Source organism: Argopecten irradians, unplaced genomic scaffold, assembly GCF_041381155.1.
Source record: "Argopecten irradians isolate NY unplaced genomic scaffold, Ai_NY scaffold_0020, whole genome shotgun sequence".
Taxonomy (NCBI): Eukaryota; Metazoa; Mollusca; class Bivalvia; order Pectinida; family Pectinidae; genus Argopecten; species Argopecten irradians.
Genome location: NW_027187487.1, coordinates 213,874 through 222,244, shown reverse-complemented (window position 1 = coordinate 222,244; position 8,371 = coordinate 213,874).

Sequence of the window (8,371 nt, the reverse complement as noted above, 5' to 3'; positions counted from 1 at the left end):
GCGGAGTTTAGTAACAGCGATAATCTAACTGAGGGGCGGAGTTTAACCTGTTACACATTCAAAAACTTACGCAATATCACAATAATTAATACCGCAACAATTTGGCATACAAAATCGTAAAATAAAAACATACAATACATGCCATAGGTCACAGGTTAAAAGTGAGTGGAAATTTGGTATTTGGGAATACTATTTTATTTGAAATCACATGAGCGAGAGAGTCATACTTTATATCGTTTACTTTATACGTGAGACATTTATATTCCAAACGTCTAAGTTATACTTCCATTGAACTACAATATAGTGTAAAAAGCACAACTGATCAATAGGTTTGAATAGAAATAGCCTACATATTTACTGTTTGTAATTTACATGTACAAGCATACATTTTTAAACATTACCATCACAATTCATTACAACCCCTTTTATAGGTCTACATATACGTCCTTGATAATCAACTAACAATTAAGAGGGGGATGTCTTGCTTCGGACGAAACATCTAAATTAGTTTCAAAAGAAAAATATAGTCCTGTTTAGGCAAGGATTTATAAGTGTGATACGTTCTTGGTTTATGGTTCACCCGATCGACCCTATTTTTTCTGTACCATAAAAGGATACTCCTATTAAATCCTTATTTACTCTAGGGCCAATCTGAGCTGTTATATCTTTCTTTCTTCAGTCAAATCTCCAATTATTCAATATTCAATAAAGATATCAAGAGATTGAACGACACTAATGTTAATCATTTTATTGATAATTAAATAGGAGCCATATATCTGTTTTGGTAAACAGCTCGCTATTGCATCTGAACTTGACAATATTTATATAAATAATATATAAAAAAAATACCTACATACCGACCCAAAGTAACCCCTAAACAGACAAATATAATTGAATTGAAAGAGTTTTAGACGTTACTGTCAGACTCACGATATCGTCAGTCAAGTTCTGGGTACGCGAAAAAGCACAGAGTGGAATGAGTCGTCTGCAAAAATACCTATATATCTATTAATTTGGAAACAACTCCTATATCCAATAGGTCCTATCCCTAAACAGACATTTTTTCTTAGTTTTTTTAACGACATATTTTTTGGCCTTATATATACAGCTACAACCATGTATGTTCCAGGGTACAAAAGTGTGACCAAGTCAAATCAGTAGATCCCTTTGAAGTCAACATTGTTTGCGCTACAACCGCATGGAGTCTATAACCAATCAAGGCAACTTCCCAGAGTTATACATTTGTAAATCGCTCAGGCCTGGTCTAATCACAGGTGTTTGGCTCTAGTGATATATGTTATACTTGTTATGTTTTGTTTTGTTTGATTTGAATTATAATTAAACGTCTCCTATTAACAGCTAAATGGTCCATGTAAGACGGCCTCCCATGCACGCGGTGTGTTGCGGTGTATTGTTGTGCGAGAGTGTGCGTGTTTTGGGAGACTGCGGTATATTCGTAGTTGTGTCTTCTTGTATAGTGGAACTGTTGCCCTTTTTATAGTGCTATATCATTATCTGACGCATCTGCCGCCGAAGACACCAAGCAACACACCTCACCCGGTCACATTATACTGACAACGGTGCGAACCAGTCGTCCCACTACTCCCTGTATTGTTGAGCGCTAAGCAGAGTACACAAGCAGAAACTACCAATTTTATAGACTTTGGTAGTGTCACGGCCAGGGAAAAAACCCAGAAACCTTCCACTCACAGGGGCGAACGCTCAACTCAAGGCCAAAATGTGAGGCGGACCAAAGGAGGCCTTAGGAAAGATAAAAAGTCAGATAGGAAGAAGCAGAAAAATAAGATCTAAATTTAGTCCGCCTTTTACGATCATGCAATAGGGGCAGCAGGTACAATTCTAACACCCTACCTGCAGTGCGGTCTATACTACATGTCGACACAGTATAACAAATATATTATATATAGAGACGAGAAAAAAACATGTCTTTAGGTAGCCAAACGCCTGTGTCTAATACATCCATATAAAATCCGTCATCAGTCCGATATAGCCCCGCCCCTAAGGAGATTTCAGAAAGATGGCGTGACGTCACAGAAGTTAACATCCGGGTCCTCAAAGGTACAAACACGGTATGGCAGATACCTAATAAAAAACAATTAACAGATACGTAAATCCCCTGATACATAATCGATACGTTGACAAAAGTATAACACTTTCATACTTGCAAATTCTGATTTCAAATTAGTTTCTTATTGTTTCAGAGTGTTACAGTAGGTAACATTTACAATTTACAATTGTTTAATTGCTAAATATAATTTGTTTAGATTTAAGTGTTGTGAAGCCAGCTTGCGAAGCGGTGTTGCGAGCCGTCACACGTAACCGCTCTTTTGTTCACACACGTAGAAATTCCATGTTGTGAAAAAGTTATGAATATATAATTGATTTCAATGTATCATATTTCTGTTATACACGAAAAATCTGTTCATAAACACTATTTAATATAAATAATAAAACGAAAGTGAACCACCTGGCCAGACCACGGCGCTCGTGCATGGCTTCGCTGAGTAGAAGATCACCGTCTCAGGGCAACAGCCGATAATGGGAAATTAATTAATATTTATACGTAATTACCAACACATATATCAATAAGTACTTGTAAAACTCGTATATATATTTCGTTATTTCCCCCATAATGCCATATATTATTTTAAATGAAATGGTATAAAACCACATGTTACACATAAATGAAGGATATAAGATACTTGTATTGTGTACGTAGGTACTATAAAGTATGGCTGCCGATATCTCGAAAAATAAAATAGTGAAATCGTTCACAAATTTCAAGAGTTTATTTTTTTATTTTATTTTAATCAACGTTTATTCCTTTAACATGTGCCGAGTATGTGAAATCCCAAATTTAGGTGATATTACTTTAAATAACTTGAATACATCTGTTCGGCGTATAGTACTACATTTAGATTTTATGAATCTATTAGCTACAATTGTATTGGATAAATCGTAATTACTACAATGTATTAAAATGCCGACCAGGACACCATTGCGCGCATCGGCTTATTGAGAATTCTAAAAATACTCGAAGTTTGTTTAAAAAATAAGATAAAAAGTAACTATAAAATGACCAATTTTGACAATGTTATAGACTAAATTCTCATACATTTCTGGAACGAAAAGGTGAGTGACACATGGTCTTAAAGTACACATTCCGGGCATTTTGTGACTATGTATGGGAAAAAGTAACGAAAGTTCGGGATACCGGTACAGTTTGAAGTACTGTAAGTAAATAGCTGCAGTTGCGCGCATTGGGGTATCGCCTACGAAGGCAAAATTTTAATTTGGTTATAATCACACTGGTAAAAAGGACGACAATGTTTATCTCGGATCGTAAACACTGGAGAGAAGATAACAGTAATTGGCTTGTCCCAGATGCGCTATATCAGTACATAATGGGTAAAACTTGTAAATTTAATGTCATCTCAGTATGCACATAGGTTATGTCAATTTGTAACTTCGGTCAACCCCAAACAGTAAATTGCGACACGGTGTTTGCCAGGTCTAAATAACGGGCGGAAACGTGTTTTTTTCCTCGTGGCGGGGTAGAATTTCAGAGTATATACGGAGTAAAATACGTATAAATACCAGATGTTTATATCTAAATTGTATTGGTTAAATATTTTTATTTACCCCTTTTTTATAATTCAAGGATATAACGCAATAGTTCTCGGATTGTCGTACTATTTATTGTACAGAACTAAACATGTAAACAAAACATCGCAATGGGCTGTGTTTTCCCTCTATGTTTATGTGTAGATAATAACGGAGTTGTACCTTTGAGCGCCCGGATGTACCTTTGTGTGACGTCATCGCCATCTTTTCTGAAATCCTCCTCATTGACGAATTCGGGATCTCGGCAGTAAACTGTACGTAATGGCTGCAGTGCGCTTGGATATTTGGTATGCTACGAAGTGCAAATTTGAATTTGGTCATAATCACACATCGTAAGGTGTTGTTTTACCAAGTAAGACTTAGAAAACAGTAATTGCTTATTATAGGTCAGTATAATATTTGGGGGAACTTGGGATTTAATTTGTAGTTTCTTTCTGTCAATTTGTAACTTCTGTCAATGTTTATATACGTAGGTCTAATGGCGACCGTGTTTTTTTCTCGAGGCGGTAGAAAATGGAGTATATTTACGGAGTAAAATTTATAAAATACCAGATGTTTATATCTAAATATTATTGTATAAATATTTTATTTACCCTTTTTATAGTTCTAAAATAACGCAAGTCAACATAGTTATCGGATTTTCGTACTATTTATTTATTACAATAAATGTAATTCAAACTATAATTAGATTACTGTCGCTATCGAACCCATATTAGCTTCATCAAAGATGACGACCACTCCGGTAAAGATATCATTAAATGATAGAAAAGTATACTACATTTTTTCTGTCTGCCAGATAGATTTACATTCTGATTTAGAGATTTTATTCTTGAAATCTTGGTCACATTTGGTTTTTGGTTTTATCAACACAAAGAATAGATCGAGGTATTTTCATTGTCTTTGTAAAGTGTCCCAGTCGATCTACTTAAGTCAGGGAAATCAATGTGTTTTAAGTTTTTATAAGATTGCGCATGTGTCATATTGGGGGCCAGTTTATAAACACCGGATATCGTGTCAATTAAATCTGTCGATTTACCTGCAACTCCCTGTAGAGCGGGATCACGCTTGGACCATACACAAAGGTGTTCAAAAAGTGTCATTACTTATAATTACCTGGCAGAATTCAGCAGATGGTCCATAGTGGGGTCTTCCCCACTCACAGCCCAACATATCCTATTTTTTTAACATTAGGGCGGAAGAACAATTAGATGAAACAATTTGGGGCATAATTAACAGGATACAGTTAATAGTCTGTTTTAGATAAATTGCAACTTTACCTGTAATTTAACTGTGCAATCAACCTGTGACATATAATGGTCCACAGTAAGCACAGTAAAGTACTATAGTTACTCTACTTTTATTCTTATATTATTTTTCTAAAATAAAACGTCACATTTTAACATGTTAAAGATCTATTTATTTTACACAAAACTAACTTATAGTAAATTTATTCCATCCACATCTATTATGGTAATCTAAACAATCCATTTTTTTAGAATCTATATATATATGCTTTCTTGAGCATTAAGATATAGAAACTATAATTAAAATAACAAATGTAACTTTTATACTCTTATAATTAGAATAATAGGAAAACTGTATTTATAATACAGCTCGTACACATTAGTTAATTTTCTATTAGCCCTATTCTTATATTTAACGGTTTATTATCATGATATAAGGCAGATAACTGAGGGAATTTATATGTTTAAATACTATTAAAAACAATAATTAATCTTTTATAGAATATATATATTATAGCCTATTTATCAAAATATGGACAGAAATTAATGCCAAGCTGGTATTTCAAAACGGGGATCATTATTTATTACCGCAATTTACATGTACAAATAGAGTACAATATTACAAATGGGAAACAACTAAGTAGATAATTTGAACTTTTGTTGATCGTTTTTGTCTTTGGTCATCTGAAATCATAGATGAGTCTCTTAGATGTCATAATACCATTGAAACTATTAATGTCTTTTTTCCTGAGGTGATTGATATCCCGTTATTGATACTTCTAGTCATGAGATGTATATATGTTAAGTAATTAAAATATTGTAAAAAATGTAAATTACCGATTAATTAAATAACACAGAAACAAACTCTTTATAATTATGAAAAAAAAAAATCTATCATTATGCAATGCACATTAACCTGCATCCTTCTTTTGTGAGACATAGATTAAAAAAAATCATTTTATTTTAACAAAACATATCACGTTACATATCATAAGGTTTACATTTGGTGGGGTACGGACAAAAGCCCCCCCGGACAAAAGCCCCTTAGGACAATAAGCCCCTAGGACAAAAGCCCCTTGGACAAAAGCCCCTCCATACTAATGGAAAAGAGGAACAAAAGCCCCTTCATTTTTTTCAAAAAAATTAAATTCAAAAATATTAGTAAAAAAAAATATATAACATATTTTTCTTTATATCAGTTTTTTTTTCTTCAAATTTACATGTAGTTCAAAATAAGACACAATGTAATAATTTACTGGATTATTGGGATTTTACTAAAAATTTGATAAATTGATTTCATGATTTATAGAAAAAAAATGTAAAAAATTTATATTGATGTTAATCTAACTATGACACTATATGATAGAAATATTTTGTAATTAAACATACTTTCCTAATTATCTATATATAATCAATGCAAACATCAAGCTGTTAGCCTGGTAGGTGTTATGATAAAGTAAACATTAATGGTTTCTTGTATATATAACATTCTAATGTCTATGTATACATGTTTTTTTTATTCTTTCTTTGGTATCAATAACTCAAAAATTAAAAGAATTCAAATGATCACATCATAATTATGCTTTTTTATTATGTTTGACACTCTTCTCTGATAATACCCAAATGTATCAAATAGCAATAAATATCTAAAAAAATAGAAATAAGAAAAAATACATTATTTTATAAAGAAGGGGCTTTTGTCCGGAGGGGCTTTTATCCTAAGGGGCTTTTGTCCTAGGGGCTTATGTCCGGGGGGGCTTTTGTCCCAGGGGGGCTTTTGTCCAGGGGGGCTTTTGTCCTACACTCACATTTGGTACAGCCAAATTCACACATCATTGGTTTTTTTAAATTTATAATATCATAAGAAATGTATTTTAATTTTATACAGCTAAATTCTGCTTCCTTTCTTACCTTTACACCTGGAATTAATCGACATAATTGGTACAGCCTATAGCCAACTTTTACACAGGTAAACCCAGGTAAAGTTTATATAGCAAAAATAACATGTTGGCTGAGTGGGAATGAACCTCCATAGTCCTTGCGTCTGCAAAACAGTATGGCTTTATTTACCAGAAAGATATTATTTCACATCAATGTGTGTGATGGTACTTTATGTAGGCCTGTTTATAAATGCAGAAACAACCAAAACCATGACGAAAATTTAATTTGATTTGAATGAATCTAGATTAATTTGTACAATCTATGATTAAAATAATCATAAACCGTAGTGATCATATATTTCATGTATAATTCAGCGTATCTGCTTGTAGAATGGCGAGTTTGAAATCAACTTGATTTAATTTAAAACACAAATCTTTTAATCATTTTTGTAGCTCTAGACTTTCTTTGACAAAAAAGGTTTATTTCCTTTTAACAATAATTAATTATATTTGTCATGATCATATAGATTCGTTTTATTCACCAAATGATATGTCACAAAACAAAATTATCGGCAAAATTTAAATATAATTAAAATACTATTTAAATTTCTGCTAAAACTTATAAAAATATCATAATTTCATAACGAGTATAGCCGGGATATAGATTCATGTGGATTTTACCTAATTGTGTTTAAGGATGTATTCTTCTGAGGTTTCAGTCCCGTTGAAGTCTCGTTTCGAAAAAGATCAAAGAAGTTATGCGATTTTCGAATACAATTTATCAATATCTGTAGTTAGCAAGTTGCAAGATGCAAATTTTGTCAAAAAATTCCATTTCTAGTTTTAGTAGAGTGTTTTTTTATACAGGGAATTTAAGAAATAGCCCATTTGGCGGCCATTTTGAAATTGTGTCTTTTTTCGCTTTGAGTAGAGAGCCACAGTTTTACCTTAAATCATCACTGCGCCAGCATTTTTAGCTGTATCAAGCTTTTTTTGCTGTAAATCTTTACTAGGTTCATGGTAATTAAAATATTGAACATTAATGCGTGAAATGATACACTTTTGTCACTTATTTTTTTTTTACATTTAATAGTAATCTGAGCACTTTTTATTTTTTACTCTAAAATGCTGAAAATAACAAATATTCAAATAGAGCAAAAAATTAAGCACACAGCCCCCATTTTTCTACTTGATTTAGAAAGAACAACCCTTTCCCTATTGATATGCAAAATATTAACAAAAGTTTAAAACCAGAACTTTTTCCATAAAGGGTAAAATTTGGCAAAAATGGCTGAAAATGATGTATTTTGTAGCTCAAAATTAAGGGGTAGGGGTAGCATATGTTGTTATTCTGAGAAAAAAATATGAGTCTTATTAATCAAAACTGGTATATTTTTAAAGAAGACTACATGGAAATAAATTCTACAAACATCAATTAAAAAACCATATATACGTTTTACATATATATCATTAAATATAATCCTTGTACAAATCTATAGACAGTGGCGTCGATAACAGGATATTACTGAATACGCAAATTGGCGTGCGAGCGCCGAAGGCGGGGGTCTCCCCGGGAAAAATGTTACGATTTAGAATAGATGA